Source organism: Agelaius tricolor, unplaced genomic scaffold (genome assembly GCF_023055355.1).
Source record: "Agelaius tricolor isolate 1412-34295 unplaced genomic scaffold, bAgeTri1.0.p SCAF_53, whole genome shotgun sequence".
Classification (NCBI taxonomy): Eukaryota; Metazoa; Chordata; class Aves; order Passeriformes; family Icteridae; genus Agelaius; species Agelaius tricolor.
Window position 1 is genome coordinate 1,557,003 of NW_027269313.1, and position 21,415 is coordinate 1,578,417.

Consider the following 21,415-nt stretch of genomic DNA (forward strand, 5'->3'; position numbering starts at 1 on the left):
AAAGGGAAAGGAAAGGAAAGGAAAGGAAAGGAAAGGAAAGGAAAGGAAAGGAAAGGAAAGGAAAGGAAAGGAAAGGAAAGGAAAGGAAAGGAAAGGAAAGGAAAGGAAAGGAAAGGAAAGGAAAGGAAAGGAAAGGAAAGGAAAGGAAAGGAAAAGGAAAGGAAAGGAAAGGAAAGGAAGGAAAGGAAAGGAAAGGAAAGAAAGGAAAGGAAGGAAGGAAGGAAGGAAGGAAGGAAGGAAGGAAGGAAGGAAGGAAGGAAGGAAGGAAAGGAAGGAAGGAAGGAAGAAAAAGAAAGAAAGAAAGAAAGAAAGAAAGAAAGAAAGAAAGAAAGAAAGAAAGAAAGAAAGAAAGAAAGAAAGAAGAAAGAAAGAAAGAAAGAAGAAAGAAAGAAAGAAAGAAAGGAAAAGAAAGAAAGGAAAAAATAGTAATACCAAAAAAAACCCAATAAACCCACCCACTCCACAGCCAACACTTCCCAAAACCAAAAAATCCAACTCCCCAAGCAACCAAAACCAAAGGAAAATAAGAAAACCCAAGCAAAGAGGGTCGAATAGAAAAAACAAATTACTGTAGTAATTTTAATCATTCTGCTATCTTCCACCATTCCCTTTCTCTTCTGAAAAGTCCGAGATCATTTCCATTAGCACTACTTTTGTTGCTCCATTATGTTTACACTAAAAATTATTGTTGTATTTTCCTACAGAAGCTGTGCTGCATGAAGGGAGATGCTGGCTAGGAACCCACATTCAAATGACTACAATTGCTTGACAAGCAGACTTACCAACACTAATAGGAGAAGGAAGAGGAATAGCACCACCAGGAGAAAGAGGAGACAATCCAGCTGCTTTGGATTCAAAGTGAACTTGTAAAAATTTTGCTCGGAGGAAGAAATTTTATAAGGCAAGGAAATGACAGAACTGAAGGCGTTATGGTTGCAAAGAAAGGCCAATACAGAAATGTTAATGGTTGCTAACAGAAAGAAAGGAAAAAAGACTTCATTTAAAAAAAAAAAAGAAAGTAACAGAAAAGAAAGAAATGAAAAACAAAACCAGCAAAATCAAAGACCCACCAAAAATCAAAACCCATCAAAAACAAAAAGAAAAACACCTGCCAACAACCACCACTACTACCCAATAACAAAAGATTCAACCAACCAAACTCAAACTAAAACCAAAAATATCTAAGCAAATCAGGACCAATAGAAAAAAAATAACAGTAGTAATTTTAATGCCTGTTTTATCTTTCACCATCCCCTTTCTCTTCTGTAAAGTCACAGATCATTTCTCTTATCACTAGTTTTATTGCTCCACTATGTTTCAAATCAAGTATTGTTCTATTTACCTACAGAAGCTGAGCAGCATGGAGGGAGATGCTGTCTGGAAACTCACACCTAAGAAACTATAATTTCTTGAAAAGCAGACTTACCTGCAGGAGTAGGAGGAGTAATAGGAATAGGAGACGAAGTAGCTGGTGCAGGTGCAAAGTGAACTTGCGGGGGTTCTGTTCAGAGAAAGTAAATGTTAAAAACCAAGGACATGGACAGAACTGAAGGGGTTATGGTTGCAAAAAAGGCTATTGCAGAAATGTTAATGGTTTATAACAGAAAGAAAGGAAAATCCTTTGGTAAAAAAAAAGGAAAGAAAGAGAGAGAAAGAGAAAGAAAAATAAAGACAGAGAAGGAAAGAGAGAAAGAGAGAAAAAAGAACAGAAATAAAGGTAATGTATAAAAATAAAAAAAACTAATACCCACCCACCCACCACCACCACTCCCCAAAACCAAAAAAACAATCCAACCAATCAAGCAAGGAATCTGAACTAAAACCAAAAAAACCCCAATCAAATAGTGAGCAATAGAAAAAAACATACAGTAGTAATTTCAATGACTGTGTTAGCTTTCACCATCCCCTTTCTCTTCTGGAAAATATCTCAGGATATTTCTCTTTGTAGTAATTTTATTGCTCTCCATTATGTTTACAATTAAGTGTTGCTGTATTGGCCTACAGAAGCTGTGCAGCATGAAGGGAAATGCTGGCTAGGAACCCACATCCCAGGGACTACAATTGCTTGCAAAGCAGACTTAGCCTCAGCAGAAAGAGTAAGACTCTCAACAGCTGATAAGGATCCATAGTTAGAGCCCAAAGAGTCTCTTCCTGCTCTTAATACGTCAATTTTGGAAGCCGCCAGTGAGTAGACATCCTCAAAATTTCTAACCACATTCTTAAATCAAAGTAGAAGGAATCATTAGTGCCAGGCAAACTACACTTAAATGGCAAATAGCACATATCCAATTTTTTTACAAAAGACAGATTTTTTTTTTTAGCAGAGAAATAAAATAGAGTTTGTAAGCCAGGGAGAATGTCAGTCTCAGGACTTAAACATCAAGTTTTGTTGGATTTTCTATTTTTTTTCTAAAATGTTGAATATTAATATCATTGAGGAAAAGGGAATTGCTCCACACCCTAGTTAGGAGCTGCTTTGATGAGATGTTTTCAAGCATGCAATACAGCATTGAGCTCTTGATACAACTTTTTCATTTTATTTCAATACAAGATGTAGTGCAGGTTCAATTTCTGTTGACAATTACCACACAGTTTCAGGCTAATGTTCACACTTGCAAGATCAATCAATTTACTAATCCTTCCACTCCACAGCAAAACAATTAACTTGGCAGTAAGAAAAGAAACATCACAAACCTACGGACTTCTGAAAACAAATAATCTGATTGCACTAGAACTGGAAAAATGTAGCTGTTTCCATGTATGCAGTGGAAGAATGTCCCAATTTTCTTATATTGATTGGATTGATCATAAAGTTAGCAGGACAAGAGAGCACAGATGATTTGGCAGTACTGGTCACTTTATATCTACCCCAAGTAGTCTCAACTAACTGTTGAAATTATTGGTCTTCTTTGCAATGGTTAATCACATTTTATTTGTTATGATTTTTCCCTTCAGATAGTATTACATTGGTCTTTTGAATGTAAACCTGTGATACAGACAAAAATCAGCTAAGTATCACAAACAGGGATTTGCAAAGGTTTTTCAGTTTTCCTTTCCTTGGTTTCACATTGATGATTTTCAGAATAGATGTTAACACAGCTAAAATCCATCAGGTTATTTCATCATGGTGTCTAGGAAACAGCAGTGGCAAATTAACCCGTATCACATCTTTTCCCATCAGAAAGAATCTCCAAAATGTCTTGGTGCTGTGGTCCAAGTGCCAAAAGAGGACTATTGCAGATTATAAGGCCTTTAATTGAAATGTTCCCATCACAGACTAAGGCAGTTGTAGAGAATGTGCCTGCAAACAACTCCACTGCTTTTAATGACAAGTGTCCCTAAAGTCATTCCTAGCTGCTTACCTCACTCAGGATTGCAGGACTGCCCTTAATACAGTTTGGCATAGAGTAAAACTAAAATCCATTAGGTCACCTCTGTCCATAAAAGGCAAACTTTGTAATAAAACCTCAGTAATGAGCTTGGAAAGACATCAAACAGGAACTAGAGATGAGGGCTGAGGAGAGAGAGAGGGAAAAGGGTGAAAGAGAGATGAGGAAAGGGAGAAAGAGAAAAAGGGATGGAGAAAAGGAAGTTCACAGTGACACAGACTGTGAGCCATTGCTGCTGTTTGTATATGTATTGAGTTACCAAGTGCACCTGAGGCTGCAGGTGAACAAGAACTTCACAGTTCTGCCCCACCAGCGAGCTCCCCAGCACATACTGTACTATGTTACTTATACCACAAGCACTCTGTGCAAATATGAAATGCAACTTTTTGTGTTTATGATTCTCTTCTGGAGAGAAAGAGGGAACAGGCTGCAGGTTCTTCTGCAATCATTGTGAGGTCAAAAAAGAATGGGAGTTGAGATGGGACTTAAAAAAAAAAAAAAAAAAGCAACATCCACTACCAAATTAGGAAATAAGGATTTAAAAGCTGGGGATTGCCACAATGCCTCCTGTGGAAAGATGCCACCCATGGGACCTTTTGTGCAGCTCTAAAATGGATCATCACTGTACTGGGAAAAGATTTGTAATTCTGCCTCTTGACAGAAAAGTTCATCTGTGCTAATTAGCTTTATGGGAATCTCAAGGCATTCCATATTCCATATTTCCATAGTTTAGAGGGGAAACATGATAATGCACACATAATTAATATCTTTATCATATTGAAATGTATGTATGCATGCAAGAGGGCAACAGTGAAAAATTTCCCGTTTAGAATCTGCCTTTCTTGAATGTTTGATTTTGTGACCCTGATCCTGCAATTATATACTGCATTAGAAAGGAAAATCTACAATAAATTGGGAGGAATTACTGCAGAAGCTTACACACTGTATGCAATACTTACTTTGCTAAGTTCCTTGCACTTTACTTGATTACCTACTCTCTCTCTAATTCAGACAGAGAAGCACAATGAAAGAGATATGTACTCACTTTGCCTTTTGTTCTCTCATTGGGAAAAAAAATCTGTCTTGGCACTAATGTATTCTGCACAGCTCTAAAGACTAATATAGTTTCTGTAGAAGACATCAAACTTAAAAACAATGAGGAGGCATTGCACTGAATCTATGTTCAGAGCTGAAAATATGGCACGTCTTCTGTTAATTTCTCTTTTTTTCCCACTCATTGTTTTATCCTAACAAAATTAGTAGTTTGAAATGTGCAAGTTTTTAAACCTACATGGGCAACATAGCTTCTATGTTTAAACATTCTAAATAGCAGTTTCTTTTAAATAAGGAATGCTCAAAACCCCACAATTGATTCTAAAACTCTGGGTTGAAAACAATCGGATACTGACCAAGTAGGAATATGAAAATTTTGTCTTTTTTTTTTTGGTTGGTTTTGTTTGTTTGTGGGGATCTTGATTTTGGTTTTGTTTGTGGTTTTTTGTTTGTTTTTTTTTTTTTTAATTAGTCTTTTGTATATTAATGGGAAAAAAGGGAGGGGGATAGAGGGATATTAATTTTTAGGTATATATACTTCTATCCATGTTTGTATTGCTGTCAGTTATTTAACGCTGTAACTGCAAAATTAAAAGTTACCATCATCTTTGAAATACCATCTGCAGGAGTATAATTAGAAATTGTCTTTCAACTGTTGACTGCAATAGTTTTGAAGCTTTTTGCTCTCCACATGCTCAGAGCAGCTGTATCTCAGATGCAAAAAATGAAAGAAAATTTAAAAAAAAATTAAACAGGATTGGTTTTAGACTCTAACCTGGAAGGATGCAGCCTCTGGCCTGCCCACCGTTGCTTCCTCTGGAAGGGTCTGCAGCTGCAGGCTGGGGAGTGGCGCGGCTGCTTCAGCACCTGATGCCGCTGCCTGCTCTTTGGCCTGAAGGGAAAATACCCCAGCGTCAGTGGTATTTCTCCTTCAGACACACCAGTGGGGATGAACGGTGGCCCCTTGAGCCCATTGAGTGGACTTGCTTTGATCACTGCACCTAACATCCATGAATAAAGTACGACTGATTGAATTTTCATTGCAAATAAATCTCTAATTCAAAGGGCTGGGAGAGAATGCTACCAAAACAAAGCACCTTGCCCTGCCCTGAAAAGAGAAAGGCCAAGGATATGGCACCTATGTATTACTGTAAGAACACAGCACTTGCTGCATGACATTCACTTCCAAAGTTTGAAAGAAGCAGTATGGAGATGGTGGTGGCACAAAGGAAATTTTCTATCAGCACAGTTTGCTGTAGGAGAAAGATGCAGTTCAGATTCTGTCACTTTCCGTGAACATTAAAGGAAAGAGACTAGAAAAAGATATCGGAAAATAAATAAATTAAATAAATAGCAACAGTTTTGGTGACCTCTGAAACTAAAATAGTGATTCCCACATTGCTGGGAATTAAAGATATAGTAAGGGAAATTGCCACTCCCAGGTAAGAAATCACTTTTGCTCTGTGCTGCTCTAGATTAAAAACAGTTATGAAACCATCTGCCATGAGAGCTATAGTTGAAAAAGTCCTTTCTCCTAAATAATTCATATGTATAGCTTTGTTGGAGTTTCAAATAGTCCTATATCAGGGCACAATTGCACAAGTCAGAGGGAAAACTTGAGATTACTATTAAGTTTAAAATATGATTTTAAAAAATACTGTGGAAGTTTCTGACCACACATTACTACTTCCTGCCTTTTCTTTTCCTATTGATGATGTTTCATAGATTAAAGTAGCAGACACAAAGCCAATGTTTTATGGCCACCAAGTATGTCACTTTTTTATTATTCAGTAGAGGGGTAACTCCACAACAATTGCCAATTTTTGGTGTGTTCCATTAGTCTTCACTGTCAACCAGAAACAGTGCTCAGTGAGGGAAGGCAAGTGAATTTTGTCATAACTTCTACATTCAGAAAAAGTTGTGTATGTACTACAAACTTGCATTTTATTTCACTGTGGTTTTTTAAGATGGAACAAGTTGAGAGGGGAAACTTCAACACTAAGGAAAGGAAGTTGCTTTGCTACAACTTCTCTCGTCCCCTGAGAATAAGCAGTTCTAAGGCTTTAGCTGATTTAGAAACACAAATCAGAGGGAACACGTCAAATTCTTACCTCATTCAGGGCAGCTTCCACAGCTTTCATTTGACTAATGATCAACTCTTTGTCTCTATTATAAAAGAAAATAAAAGAAAACAAAACAAAACAAGAACAATGAAGTAACTTTATGGAACTGAAACTTTACCAATGTAGAAATTAATCTTCTGCTACTTGATGGCTGTCATGTCCTGTAAAATAATTGTTGATAATCCAAACTGTTAGGATTTTCTCTCTTTTTCATATTTCCAATGCCAACCCTAAATATAGTTCATGTACCACTATTTGGTGCATTTCCATATGAAAGATGCTTCTGTTGAGGATAAGCAATTCAAATTGAGATAATTATAGGCCTATCAATGAACAACCATCATGGCTTAGATATAGAGGTCATAAAAAGTCTCTAGCAGGATGGAATTATATTCTTGTATTGGAAACCACAGACAGATTCTGTTTATTTAATCTCTTTTGTTTATATTCCAAAAGGAGAAATAAAACCTATTAGTTGTGAAGAGTTGCTGTAAGATTGGAGGAAGTGTAGCTTTCTTTGTTGATATTCAGCTGCTATATACAGGAGAAAAAAAATAAAGCCAGTTTTAAAGTTACTTCACATTAGAATAACCTTTTCTGGATACATATATATATGGCAACAAGGAATGATCTCTACTGAAATGCCCAAAATAGATTAGGTCAGGATGAAAAGGGCAAGCTTTCTGGAACAAATCTTTCTGCAGGTGACACCTGCTTTGATCAACTCATACCAAATAACAGTTGTCATTTTAATTAGCTTGTTAAACATTTCATTGATGACCATACAAATTGCATTATTTCCCTGGTGCATAAAACCCTTAAAGCTTCTTAGATACTGTTGTTCAGAGGTTGAATGATCCCAGGTATGATGAGAAATTTTAATTAACTAAAATTTTTTTAGATCCTAGCCATGGAACAACAATATTCATAACACATACTTCATACTATGAAAAGTATTAGACAACAAAGTCTGCAAAGACTTATTTTTTTCATATGGCGTAAGAATTGATGAGTAATAAGCTCCTTCAAGTCAAGGGGGCTCCTTTTGACCACCAGTCTTTTCAAGCCCAGTGCCTGAGCCTTTTCTGCCACTCCAGGTTATGGTGCAAGTGGTGCGGGCATTAGGTCTAAATCCAAAACTCCCTGAAATCAGCTGGAAGATCTGTCTTGTACCACAGGAAAGGCGAGATCCAAAATGGGTTTCAGTCCCTTTGGCAGTGAAGACCTGTCCCCTAGCTGATGCTTCTGTATTTACTATAAATAAATTGTATCTGCCTATACAAAGTTGGCATGGAAACACAGAGACCAAACAATCATTTCTTAAATAAACAGAACTTTAAGGATGTGCCAAAGAGATCTTGTCAGATCAGTTAGATAGCACAGGTATTTTGTTTGCCAGTTATTTCAGCACCCAGAATTTGAAGCATACTATGGGATAACTGCATAAAATGTATGACCTAATATTTTGAACTAACACTTTTGGTTTTAGAAGACTATCCCTGAATTTCAAAACAAAAGAGACAGATGTACTTTTCTCTTCTAACCTTACGCTGTCCAGGGAAGTAAAGCCCTGCCCATGGAAGTAGGAATTTCAATTTTTGTTCATTTTAAGTGACATCCCCCTGGCCCCAGGGCTCACTTTACTCCCTGTTCAAGGGCACGTTCTGCCTCCTGTAGAGTCTCCTGCAGCCGCTTCTGGTCCTGCTCCATGTCTTTCAGGAGTTCCTCCTGTTGATCCAGAACTTGGTCTCTTTTCCTCAGCTCCTCCGCTGTATCAGGGAGGCCCTGTCAGCAGACAGAGAGCAGAGTTACTCTGTCGCCCAAAGAAACTTCACTTTATGCCACTGGCTACTGACCAACGTGGGAGACAAATTGATTGTGAAGTACATTTGGACCACTGCATCCTAAGGTTTTATTAATTTCCTAGCAAAAGCATTACTGACTCAGAACCCCCCTAGTATTTAGTATATTTGCTATATATAAATGTGCTTTAGAATGCAAAATGATTGTAGGCAAAAAAAACCCCAAAACAAACCCCCATTGAAGACTTTTTCTTAAACTGTTAAAAAAAAACAGCTTAAAAAATTTTTAAAGAGGAGTCTTTGAAGTGTTTTCTCAGTAGACTAAAGTTCCAGCAGACTGAGTAGTGCGTGTGTATTTACTCCTGTTATTTTATTTACACAAGGACTGCGCTATTTGGCTTCTTTCATGAAAGGTAAAACTCTGGTGACTGTTCCAGAAGAATAATCTTACCGTCGGAGATTTGTGGCTTTTACTTAGCTCAGTAAATGAGTGTGATTCCAGTCTATTGCTCAGCTCCGGAACCCGTCGCTGCTGTTCTTGTAAAAGCAATTGTGCCTCATGCTCACGCTGCAAAGCATTTTGTAACTCCTCCTGTACATTGTCTTGGTTGATTTTCTGGAAAGAGAAACAAGTTGTGCCTGATTCTGTAACTATATTCAGTGGTTTCCCTACCAATGAGTGAGTTCCACTTGCACACATATCAAATTCTAAAATAAACGCATGCTTATGATTAGTATTGAGGTTTTTTTAACATGAAGACATCACTGACCAATCAGATGGCAGACCAGTTAATTGCTGTGTTTTTTATAAAGAACATTCATGGAAAGTCTTGGCATTCATTATTCTATTCTAATTAGCACCGTGGGATGCAAAACTTCAGTATTTAGAAGGAAAAATATGCAGATCAATGTTCAGAATTTTAGTGGAGAGCTTCTTAACCCTTGTAAACACCTTTGTGGACTGTTCTTCCTGTCCAAAAACTGTCCCAGAAAGAAATAATTCTTCAAAGAAAGTTGTCATCTGCATTTCAACTACAATCTAATATGTGATAATTTTCATCTAACAGTCCAAAACCACTAAGGGCATAAAACCTGTTAAGAACAAAACTGAAGATGATTAGAGATTTTTGAGTTAAAAAAAAAATCCATTGCACTATCTAAGTAATAAAGCCTCTTATTCGGCCTTATCATAAAGCAGAGCAATAGGGCTCAGGAGCTCATTCCCTGGGTAGAGACTGGGTGCCCGAGGCTGGCTCGCTCATGCCAACACCGCGGGGCTGCCATCTAGCAAGCATGGTGATTACCAGCTCTATAGTGATTGCAAGCTCTCAGGATTTCACCTCTGCTTGCGAGGTAGTGGTGCCCTGGGCTGGAGGCTGCAGCAGACGGAGAGAGAGGAGAAGGAGAAGGCGCAGGCTGTTCCATGGAGATGGCTTTATTTGGGGAGGTCCGTGAAGGGTCTCTGCTCTTCTTTCTCCACTAATGGGGTACAGTATGCTTCTTTTATAGGGTTGGAAAGGATCCAAGCTTGACCAATGGGAAAGGGGTTAACATGACATTGCCTTATAGGGTTACAGAGATAGGTTAAGGGGTGGAGGACAGGAAAACAGGAATTTTCTTTTGCTGTTTCAGCATTCCTATTGTTCATATCCTCCATGGTGCTTTTCCTAAATCTATGGGGTTTACTACAGCTAAGAATAGGAAGGACAATGGGTGAGACATCATCTAGCAGATATTCTTTGCTTAGAAGTGTTTGGATTGGGACACCCTGACAGGTTCTACCAACTAGGCTTCAGGTTAGGGAACCCACAGTGTCTTGGTAAGTCAATCAGCAACAGCAAAAGACTCAGGGGAATGTTGTGCTACTGAGAATATAGACAAAAGCTTTTTCTCCCCCTGCCATAAAGTTACTTCTTCAGGGAAACAGACCCGCTAAAATTTGTATTGTATTTATTATAACATTCATCAACATCCATACAGAGTTTCAACTGCTATCTTTATATTTCATTAACATTCCTATTGAATACCCCCATTCCCACTGACTTTACTCTGTTGAAGTGAAATCTTCTTTTAGGATACATAAATCAGATCAACATTTCCAACAAATGACAGAACCTGGATTGCTGAAGACCAAACTCTAATTTATACAGGATACTCCTTCTACAAATCAAAAGATAACTCCAGTGGAAAAGGGATATTTCTAAATAAATCTGTCTTCTGGTTTAGTGACATTTCCAGGCAAGGTTTGTTGTACCGTGTTCGGTTAAAGTTGGACTGTTCTGTTCTCCCCTTGTTTGACAATGGTTCTGCCCCGGTTCTCCCTCCCATCCCTGTTAGTGTCTGTCACCCTAACTCCATCCCAGTTGGTATTGTATCCTTTAAAACTCCTCCGCGGGTTCCCCAGAAACCAATGTATCCTTTTCTCAACCCCTCCCCGGTGCCCTGCCAGTCACTCTCCATCCCCACCTTTGTTGCTAGAAGTTTCCAGCTGGAGAGTTGGATGATTGGTCCTAGGACCGGGGCCCCTCCTCAGTATTGTCCCCATTGGTGTTTTCCCTGTGTCAGTCCTTCGGATCCCACTCCCCACTGTGTCTCTATTGGTCCTAGGTCTGGCACCTCCCTTACCTCCTCCAGCTTTTAAAAACCGCTGTAAATCCCCTCCTCCCCGTCTTCTCCTGCTGGTTCCCCTAGGATTCTCTAAACCCTGGATAAAACCGCAGTTGGAGTCTGCCCTCTTATTGCGCTGGTTGCAGCTTCAATACGGTCTCGTCCTGCACAAGGCAACGCTGACAGCCGCAAGCTGGGCGTTGGCCTTAGGCGCTGTCCCGAAGCTGAGCTATGGGGACAAGTGCCCCCTGTGCTGCTAGCGGTGCTGGTCGGCTAGCTGGACGTCTTTCTCACAGCCGCACTGCTGCAAAGGTTTCTGGAAAATTCTGCTGAAAGGAAATCATTTTTATGCTTGTTTTCCAAAAGAACACAAATCAAAAAATGTGTAGAAAGGAGAATCTCTTTTAAGCAAGAGAGCCTCCAAGTCAAATGCACTTACTTGCTGAACTTCACTTAATTGGCTCTGCAGTCTGTGGGGTTTTTCAGCATCTTTTTGCAGCTCAGTGAAAGCCCATCTGCATTCTGCAAGCTGCAGGTGCAGTGAGTGGGACTCTATCTCTGCTGCATGAAGCCTTTGTGAAAATTCAAATATTTCTTGCTGCAAAGTTGCTATGTTTCTCTGTCAGCAAACAGAAACAAGTTGATGGGCTATAAAATGTGCTATTTTAGCAATCAAATAAATAAGACTTAAGACTCAAGAAAAAGAAAACATAATTTTTTCCTCCATCTCTAAAAGACATGCACAAGGACAAAAGTTTGAACCTGTTACCTACCAAGGGTTACTGCAAATTCTGTTTACAAGGAACTACTCTTTTCACCTAAGGTTTACTATGAAGATGATTAGAGAAAGAGTTTATCCTTTCATTTTGGTTAAAGGGAAGAAGGTTATCTTTACTGAAAGAAAGGATGGTAAGCATGAGAAAGTAGAAAATAATAATAAAAAGCAACCTTAACATTTACATCAAGCCAATTTGTTCTTATAAGCTAATACAGATCTGATAAAACTTGAAAAAAAATCTTTTACTTGGATACCTCCAAGAATTCTTTCTCAATAAAAGAAAAGACTTATTCACACCCTAATGTGTGACAAATCAACTTGTGGAGTGTCCATATAGTAGCACTTGACTGTCCTGGACTCATCACCAGCCTGAAACCAAAGAAATGCTGCTATCAAGGGAGCTTCACCGTTGCTGTAAACCTTCTGTTTCCATGAAGGAGGACTGTCAATCTGCTTACTGTGCTGGGCAGTCTGTCATGGAATCCAGGTTCCAGGGCCTGGGCATTTACTCTCTGGAGCCCACAAGCCAGCCTCTCTATCAGCGAGTCCCTCTCCAGGTAGGCTCTGCACCCACGAGCGTTCCCTTGAACTGTCTCCATCAGAACGCTCAGGTTGTCCATCAGTTGTGCAAAGCAGTTCCTGGCTGTGCCGATCAGTGAGTTACTAGAAAACCAGAGCTCCGAATCTTAAAGAAAAAAACAACACAAAGGAAACATTGAGCAGGTTATTAGTTCCCGTTTCTTGTAAGATCATGTTCTTTTTCACTTCTACAGGATGGAAGCTGTAAATATTCTGAAACACAGAATGCTGAATCTGAACCAGTGTTCCAACTTTGCTTTTAAAGGATATGAATTCAATTTCTTGACAACAGCATGATCAAAGAAGAAAGGGCCTGAAAGTGAATCCAAACCCATTTGATTCAATGGCAACTTTGATACCAATTTAGGGTCTAGGCTTCTGGAAAATGTATCATCTTGTCTTTGTCCTGTTATTTCCCTTTATTCACATAAATTATCCCTCTTCTAAGATCCTTTCTTCTGGGACAAAAATGTGGGGATTCTAAAAGTAGAGGTTAATAAAGAACCAGGGATGGCAGCAATGCAGATGAACCAAGGGAACCTGTATCAGTTCTCACTGTAAATAAAGTCCAGAAACACTCTCCAGCCTTCAGCTTCCATGACTCTATATACTGAAAGGATAAAATATCCTATCAGCTGCTTAAGAAAATGAATCTGTTCCTACAGTACAGAAATGTGATCATTGAGAGAATGTAGAAAAGAATTATTATTTTACCCTGTAATCAAATTACTCTTTCAGGGAAACAGCCCCACTACAATTTGTTGACTAGCTACAATTGACTAGCTCAGGATATAACCTCTAGTCAAAGGCGTCTATCATAAATATCAGAAATATCTCTTCAGAGCTATGATCCAGAAGAGTTTAGATAAAATCATAAAAATGGAAATGATATGACCACCCTGACTTACTTATTTTTTAACTATATTTCTGCTACAACAATATACAGTTAAAATTACCTTGGTTGCTGAGAACACCCTGCAGTTCTGAGATGGAACTGATTATTGCAGTCTAGAGGTTAGAGCTAGACAACCAGTGAAGTGCTTCAATCCAGTCAACTCCTTCCTCTGCAAAACCTGTGAAACAGAATTGCAGCTAGCAGGATAAGTAAATCAGTAAACTATGGCACACTGCTGCCTCCAGCTGTTTCAGAAATTAACCAAAAATAAGCATATAAACAAGAAATTAGTCAGGACAATTTTGACTTTTTTAAGTGTGCTTTCAGAATGACTCAAAAAAAAAAGTCGATGAATTTTCTAATTTGGAAAACATTTTTAATGCCATTTATCATTGTAGAGGGAAATCTAAACTGGTCTGGCAACAGAAAGGGGCAATCTAGACATAATCTCGAAAGAAAATTTTGAAATCCTATGCTAATATTTTACCTGAATCAGAAAGCAATTTTTGTGGATTTTTAGGAAATAAATATGAAAAATTCTTTTTAAGAAAAGAGGAAATACCTTTTCCAAAAAAAAAAAAAAGAGGAACATTGCAAGATATTTACCACAGAGAAGATGCTGTAGCACCTAATTCTGAAATCCATAACACAAATATCAAAACCACCAGATAGTGTTGAGTTCATGTGCATAATTGCAATTTTACCTGCAATGTTTAACATAAGACTGGGCATTTCCTCTTAGATTGAAATCAATTCGTCAAGCAATATAAAAACATAAATCTGTAAATAACATTTGTCAAAATGTCATTAAATATGTCTTTATGCCCCAGCAAGAAAAATATTATTCCTCTTTGTTATTCCCTAAGTGTATAATTTGATGTAACTCTTTAAGAACGTTTCACTTACCTGGCACAGGATGCCTGCCTCTGGATTCTCCCAGACAAACTTGAATTCCAGAGCTTCCTCTGCATCCATCTGTCCAGACGACAAAGGTACAAGAATATCGGGCCAGAGCCCTCAGCCTGTTAGCAGCCAGAACTGCGATCACGGCTCTTCGGAACACATAAACCAGGTTCTTGGCTCTTCTCTGCCTCAGCCTGCCTTCGTCCTGGTTTCTTTCCACCACAGCAGGGAGAGCATAAAGGAGGCTGACGATCTTGTGGTTCAGGAGTTGGTGCTGGTTCACCTGTTCCTGGAGAATGTCTCTTTGGCAAGACGTGGCGCACAGTCGGCCCTAGAGAGAGCACAGGGCCCCTGACAGCAGCGCACAGGCTGCCAGCAGGGATGAGCGTGCCTTGAAAGCATCTAATAATGAATTTTTCAAGGAATTGTTTTCCTGGGCCAGTTTGTCAGAGAGTTGTTCAAGGCCATAGAGTTTTTGCCTCTTTTTCTGCGCCGTTTCTTCACATTCCTGTGACAGAAACAAACCAAACAATAATGGAAGAAACAATAACTACGTGGTTTTTACCTAGACAAGAATGAAAAGAAAATTTAGCTTTGCCATTCAAAGGATGCATTAAAGGAGCAAAAGTTGCTAGTAATAATCGTGATGAAAGTATCTCTTCTAGTAAGCAATTGCAGAATTAGATGTCTGAAACAAAAACAGTGGTAGGAGGGAAATTTACACGATAATCAATTGCAAATGGACTCCTGATTTCTGAAAACAATCCACCAACACCATGACAGCTCACAGAAGGTCCAACACCACCTCTCTGCCCACAAGACAGTTTTAGGAATTGACTTAACAATAGTAATAACATCCTCCAATTTCAGAGAGAACACTGCTGTAGCGAGCAGAAAGCCCCAGTGTAAGTGAGAGGAAAAACATAAGGAATCCTGGAACATGAAAGTAGACAGATTAAATTTTTCAGCATGCAAAGACTCCCAGTCCTGAAATCCGCATCAAATACAGCATTATTCTGTGAAGTAAGTTGCAGTAACTCACAAATAACAAGGGACATCTATTTCCTTTATTCACAACGCTTTTAATTGAAACAGGTGCGAAGGAGTGTGATGATAAAGACAGTAAATGGTGGTTGTGGAAGAACAGGGAACATTCTGGATTGCAAATAACTCATCTAGCAAGGAGTGACAGTTTCACACTTTTAGGCCACTCCTCACTGTAGTATCAGAAAAACAGAGTTGCTTAACACCGTTGAAATCTACCACTGCTCTTAGGGTCAGGACATATGTAACTAAATTTATCCCCTGGTGATACCACATGATTGTTATTCTATACAATCTCTGCAAATGATGCTGCTGAAAAAGTAGCTGCTGCCCTCAGTAATTCTCAAAACAAGCCAATTTGATCTTACAGCTTTAACATTCTCAGAAAAAGAATCTGCCATCTGTAGGTGAAATCAGGCTTCTCAGCTGGGCCTGCAGACTAAATTCTCTTCAACAAATGCTTCATCAAACTAATTTATTTCTTATTTGAGTGATGTTAATATTAGCACAGGGATGGGTTGGCTTGTTGTTTGGTTTTGGATTTTTTTAAACTTTAAACGTCTACTAAAATTCCCAAATGACCTTTAACTGCTAAGAGGCTTCAACTATTGAAATAATCCATTCAATTTTTAAAGAAAAAACAATTAGAAGTTCACAGCACCATACCTGTGATCTTGCATGAACTTCTGCAAGGACGTTTGAGTACTGCTGTTCAGGATACTGCTTTTCTTTCTGCCACCAGTGTTCCTGTGCTTTTAACTGTTCAGACATTTTCTCCAAAGCCTCCTCCTGGTTCTGCTGAAGGTCGTTCATAGTGTCGGTCTTGTGCTTGCAAATATATTCTAGGTGAGATATCTGTGTGACAAGCATTTAAGAAGAAATTATTATTTACCTTTTCACTTCAGGTTAAGCACAGCCTATTCCAGCATCAAATCTAAACTGCAGTTTTTTCAATATTTTTATTAAAACTAAGTAAAACCCTTCTAATGGCAGATGAATTATTTGGTTCTGAAAGCAAAACTGAAATGTATTTTGAAACAAAGTATTTTATTTGGTTTCAGTTTTGCTATCCTTCTACCACCTTGCAGAGATATTTGTCACCCTCTTTGCAGGAAACCTGAGCCAGACACTTCATAGATTTTTTTTTTAATGATTGTATTAAATTTTAGGAAATTAGTAATCCAAGTATATCCTTTAGAAGTTTGTGATGATTGCAAACAATAATTAAAGCACAGCCTTTAATTTTTTGTTTGTTTGTTTGTGGTTTTTGGTTTTTTCCTTTTGTTGAAAAGCCAAGAGATTCCAGCTTATTATTAAGTTTTAAAACAATTTCAGGGAATTCTAGCACAGAGAATTTTTTCCTTACAAGTAGCTCATAAGTTGAGGATGTATTTTCGACAAACATGAAGGGATTCACTCTTGTGCTTGAACACTGCACCTCATGCAAGCTAAATGGAGGAATGAACCAAGCCAACAATGATCCTCAAATGCACACACCTGAACTTTCTGTTCCTAGAAAATATCAAGATACTTCCAGATAGACCACACTGAATGTGTGGAAAAAAAGTTTTTTCAGCACAGTCTAAAATCCCAGAAAAGCTGCTAAGTACATGAGAAGAGCCCTAGAGACCTCATAATCAGTCTCAATAACAAGGCCTAAGTAAAAAGCAAGGAACAATAAGACACAAGCCCCACAAACGCTGCCAGCAGTGTTCCCCTTCCCTTCCCTTTCCTCATCTACTTCAAAAGAGAAATAAACCAGAACACAAAGTAATACCCTAAAGAGCTTTTCAGGCATAGCTTAGTCTCTGGAGCCAGCTGAGTTATTTTAAAAGGGGCTTTTTCCTTCATAAAAGCAGAAGGTTTTCTGGGGAGAAAGGCCATGTAAGCTCACTTGCTTTAAAACCACTCAGAAAAGTACAGCTCCTCCTTCCTACAGATCCTGACATGTTTTATAATAGGTATTTCTGTTGTGTTTCTGAATAAAAATGTCATAATCCAAAGTTACAATTCAACAAAAAAACCCCACACTGGCATTCTTTCAAGTAGTACAACTGAATCATAAACACATAATTAAAAGGTGATATTCCTGGAGAAAGTGTATTTTGCCTCTGGATTATGGTAAAAGAAAGACTTGATTTGTGACTGTAAATGACTATGTTCAGAGAATTTCTTCATCAGTAAGATGAATTTATTATCTTTTAATTAGGTTCCTGTGGCTACTATCAGATTGTCCTTTCAGAATATCCTGCACAGAAGGTGGAGCTGAGAGACTTGATGCACACTCCAGTCACATCTAAAGGCCCCTGGCAACAAAGTGAGCAGTGAACAAGCCAGAATTAATGGTGCTCATTTGTTAGTGTCCAAATCCTTTTGGGGGGATGAATATCAGTCCTTTTTAACGAGACTGCAGTGTGAGCAAATGTCACTGAGCTCAGCAGAGGCAGCTGATGCCTGGGGACACTCACCCTCTGGTTAGCCTTGCTGAAGTTCGAGACCAGGGCTTCAACATTCTCATGCAAGAGGGCACAAAGCTCTGTCCAAGGTAACTCTTCCAGGGGGACGTTTGTCTGTCTGGAAAGCACCTGGGCATTTGCCAGGGTCGGGTATAAGTTCAGGAGGATGGACATCTCCCTCTGGAACACAAAGAAAAAAATTAATTGCTGTAGCTGGGCAATGTTCAAATCAAAAGAGATGCATCCTATGTGTGGTAGCAGAGCTGCCTGCAGCTGAAAAGGAGCCCTCAAGGCTCCTTCTCACAGCTTCACAAAATTCCTCAGTTCATTTCTAATAATTGCAGCCATAATATTGCCTGATATTACAGCAGAGTAAGAAAAGAGATTTCCCAAAATTTATCTAATTAGACACAGTATGTAAATAAAGTATGTGAGTAAATCCCAGTCCTGTGGGGGCCACAACCATGACCTGGCACAGATAAAAATTTCCATGCTCTTAGTGGATGCAATTCATTCACTCATGTTAATACCTTGAGGTGCCTCCAAATTGTGCCCCAACACTTGCACAGCACACAGAAAACTGTCCAGTTGGCCTGGCAGCACAACACACTCTAAATTCCTTTAAAAACTTGTTTTGCATGGATTAGATATGATTAAACAGCTGGCCAAAATGGGCCTACAGCTCCATCAGTCAAACTCCACAAGCCACGCCTCATTTATTTACAGTGATTTTAATCAGTGGTATATGAAATTGATTCAGATTATAAATAAATTTCAACAACAACATGCAGTAGAAATTCAATTCTTCATACTTTTAGTACATACAAGTGCCTTAGAAACTTTTTAAGTTAAGAGAATAGAAAGCTGTTTCTCAAATGCTGTCTTAGTACAGTCAGAGATCAAGATAAGATTATCCAACTGGAGTGGAAAGAGCATATTCAGGAAGCATAAAAATGGTATAAAATATGAAAAAATACTGTACAGGTCAGGAAAGCAGGAAGAGAAAATGAAGGGAAGAGAACACACTGACATTTTTACCCAATTTAAGTATGGGTGTAGCAAAGACCAACAGCAATATATTAAATGTTATCTATACTTAGTTTCTGCTACAGTCTTCTGCTTTTTCATTTTGGGCAGCAAAATCAGAGCTATCTCAATGGAGTAAACAGGATCACACACAGGCACTTCTGCTTCCCAAACAAATACAAACAGCTTTGGGAAAAATGCAAAGCCATCCAAGGCAATAAATACCTGATCTCATAAGGCAACCACTAATACAACTCTTCCAAAAATGAATATTTTATCACCTGCTCAGGACAGTCTTGTGGTTTGAAATCCTTTGAGTAAAATAATTAAAACAACCAGCTCTATGAATATGACAGTGAGCTAATTATTATTAGTTTTTAACCTTTCAATAATGTAACATTAATTTTGAGTCTACCATTAAATACTGTTTCCATTACCAGAAATCTTGATCATGAATGGAATCTTGTCCATAGTTCTTGTCATGTCATATGTTTTACTAAGGAATACAAATAAAAAGGAAAACTCCTACCACAACAACAGCTAGCAAGCACTTCAGGTTTGGAAGCAAGCACTTCAGTAGAATATTTTCAGCTTGCAATTGTGTTTTGTAGTTAGAAATAGCAATCATTAATGCCTGTAGTTAGGGCAGACAGTTGCTTTTCTCTGTAGGTATTCCTTTTGTGCCTGATGAAATGACTTTTTCAGGCTGAGTAGTCCAGCAAATGTCTTTTAATACAGTAATGCTTGCATGGAAGAAGCTGTTATTCTCCCAGAAAGAAAAAAGAGGATCCTGATTTTATTTGCCTCCAGTTTATGAATGACAGATCTGCCTGGGCAGTGGACAGCACTAAGACAAAGTGTGGACTAACTCCATCAAGTGAACAAAAGACACCCACAAATCTGAAGACTCTCTGATGCAGGTCTCTGCTCCTCTCCACAGGGAACAGACCTCATGCACCTTCCATGCTCAGAGCTCTGACAGAGAAAGAGGAGAAGTTTGCAAGCCACCAGCAAAAAAAAAAAAAATGTATATTGCTAAGAGTAGAAAGAGAGCAAATGTAACGACACAATGAAAGGAGAGATTTTCTAAACATGCTGACAGCTTTCCTTTGTCCCTGCTGCTATGCAAAAAGATGGCAAAATTGTTATTCAAGGTGTAGCTGGGTAAAGAGAGTAGAAAAGCCCAAAGTGGTCATATAAGAGGAGAAAGTGTTCAGAAAATAATCCAGCGAAATACATCCAATGTGCCAAATCCACAGCAAAACAAGTAAAACACAAAACAACAACAAAAATCCTCTCTGCTTTTCCACCTGAAAGCTTGAAACAATTTTCAAGCAATTTTTACAGTCAAATACTTGCACTAAAACTAAAAGGATGTATGAAATAGAAATAAACATTTCTACAATGATAGCTAATGAAACTTGACAAAAAAGTTAGGTAGAAAGAACATTCTTCACATGAAATGATCATCAATATCTACAAAATGCCTTAATTAGCAATGCCAGTACATCCTACCCATACTTAAAAAATATTTTCAAATTAGCTTCTCCAAGGCATTGGTTACATTTATTCGTGTAGTAAATTTTTTTAAAGGTAACATAATAACAACAAGGGTGAGAGAATGGCAGAATTCTTCTACAGCTCAGCGCAGCAAATGCAGCAAATCCTCACCTCAGTAAATATTTTGACAGTATGTTTTAAAAAACCTAAGCAATGTGTGCTATAGATTATTAATCCAATATTTCTGGGTGGGACGTGCCTGGCCCCATCTGACCCTTGCTGCTGGACCAAAGGCGGCAGCTGTGGTGTTTCACCTCAGAGATACCTTTGGCCGGCTGGGTGCTGCAGCTGCGCACTCGCAACAAATCCAGGCAAAGTAGAAACTCAGTCTACCTCTGGTGGAAAAGGTTCAGGCGACGGTGAAGAGAAAGGAGAGGATTCTACCGTAGAGTTTTAATCCAGAGTTTTATTCCAGGATGGTAGACCTCTGAAAGAGCTCCCAGTAGAATCCCAACCGCATGGTCCCGTCTCCTTTTAAGCCCCGGGGACAGGGGGAGGGGAAGGGACAGGTGAGGCACCAACCAGGTGTGAGGAGGGGAAGGCTCAAGGGATACAGACACTTGGACAGGCCAATGAGCCCGGACCTGAGGGGCATCTTTTGAACTTCTGCCAACCACACCATGACCCTGCTGGAATGTTAAGATTGATGGACAGCTCTCAGCAGGAGGGCAAAAGGGGAAAGGAAAGGTTGGCACACCTGAGGGGTTGGGATAGGTGAAACAGGAAGTGGCATCACACTGCAACAGTGTGCCACATTTTTTTCCCTACTATTGAGCTTTTTTTCCAATTTACTATTTCCTATGGAGGCTCTTTTTCCTTACTATTGAGCCTTCATGCAGGCTGAAGCTGTCTGGAGGAGCCACTAATGTTGCATTGGAATCTTGAGCTCTCTTCCTTTCCTCAACCTGGTCTTTCCATTGCACACCGGAGGATAAACGCTGTCTTTGTGAACTGGAAAGTTTCCACAAAAAAGATACTTTAACCAAAATTACTTTTGTCAAATGCCCTGTGTTCTTTTAAAGGATAATCAATGGATATGACAGATACTACTTCAGCACATCACATGGATTCTGAAGCTGCTTGCCTTTCTTAATTGAATGAAGAAATTTATATTCCTTCTAAGAAAGATTTTTCAAGAGGTAATATTTTCAGTTACCAAGCCTCATGTCATGCAATTCATAAGATTATTTGGATGTGGCC

At 38.8% G+C, this 21,415-nt stretch overlaps 1 pseudogene; it reads right to left on the reverse strand.

The window, feature by feature from the left end:
* Nucleotides 1–8,200: 8,200 nt before the first annotated feature.
* Nucleotides 8,201–21,107, reverse strand: LOC139604599 (coiled-coil domain-containing protein 171-like; annotated as a pseudogene).
* Between the last annotated feature and the right edge of the window lie 308 nt (nucleotides 21,108–21,415).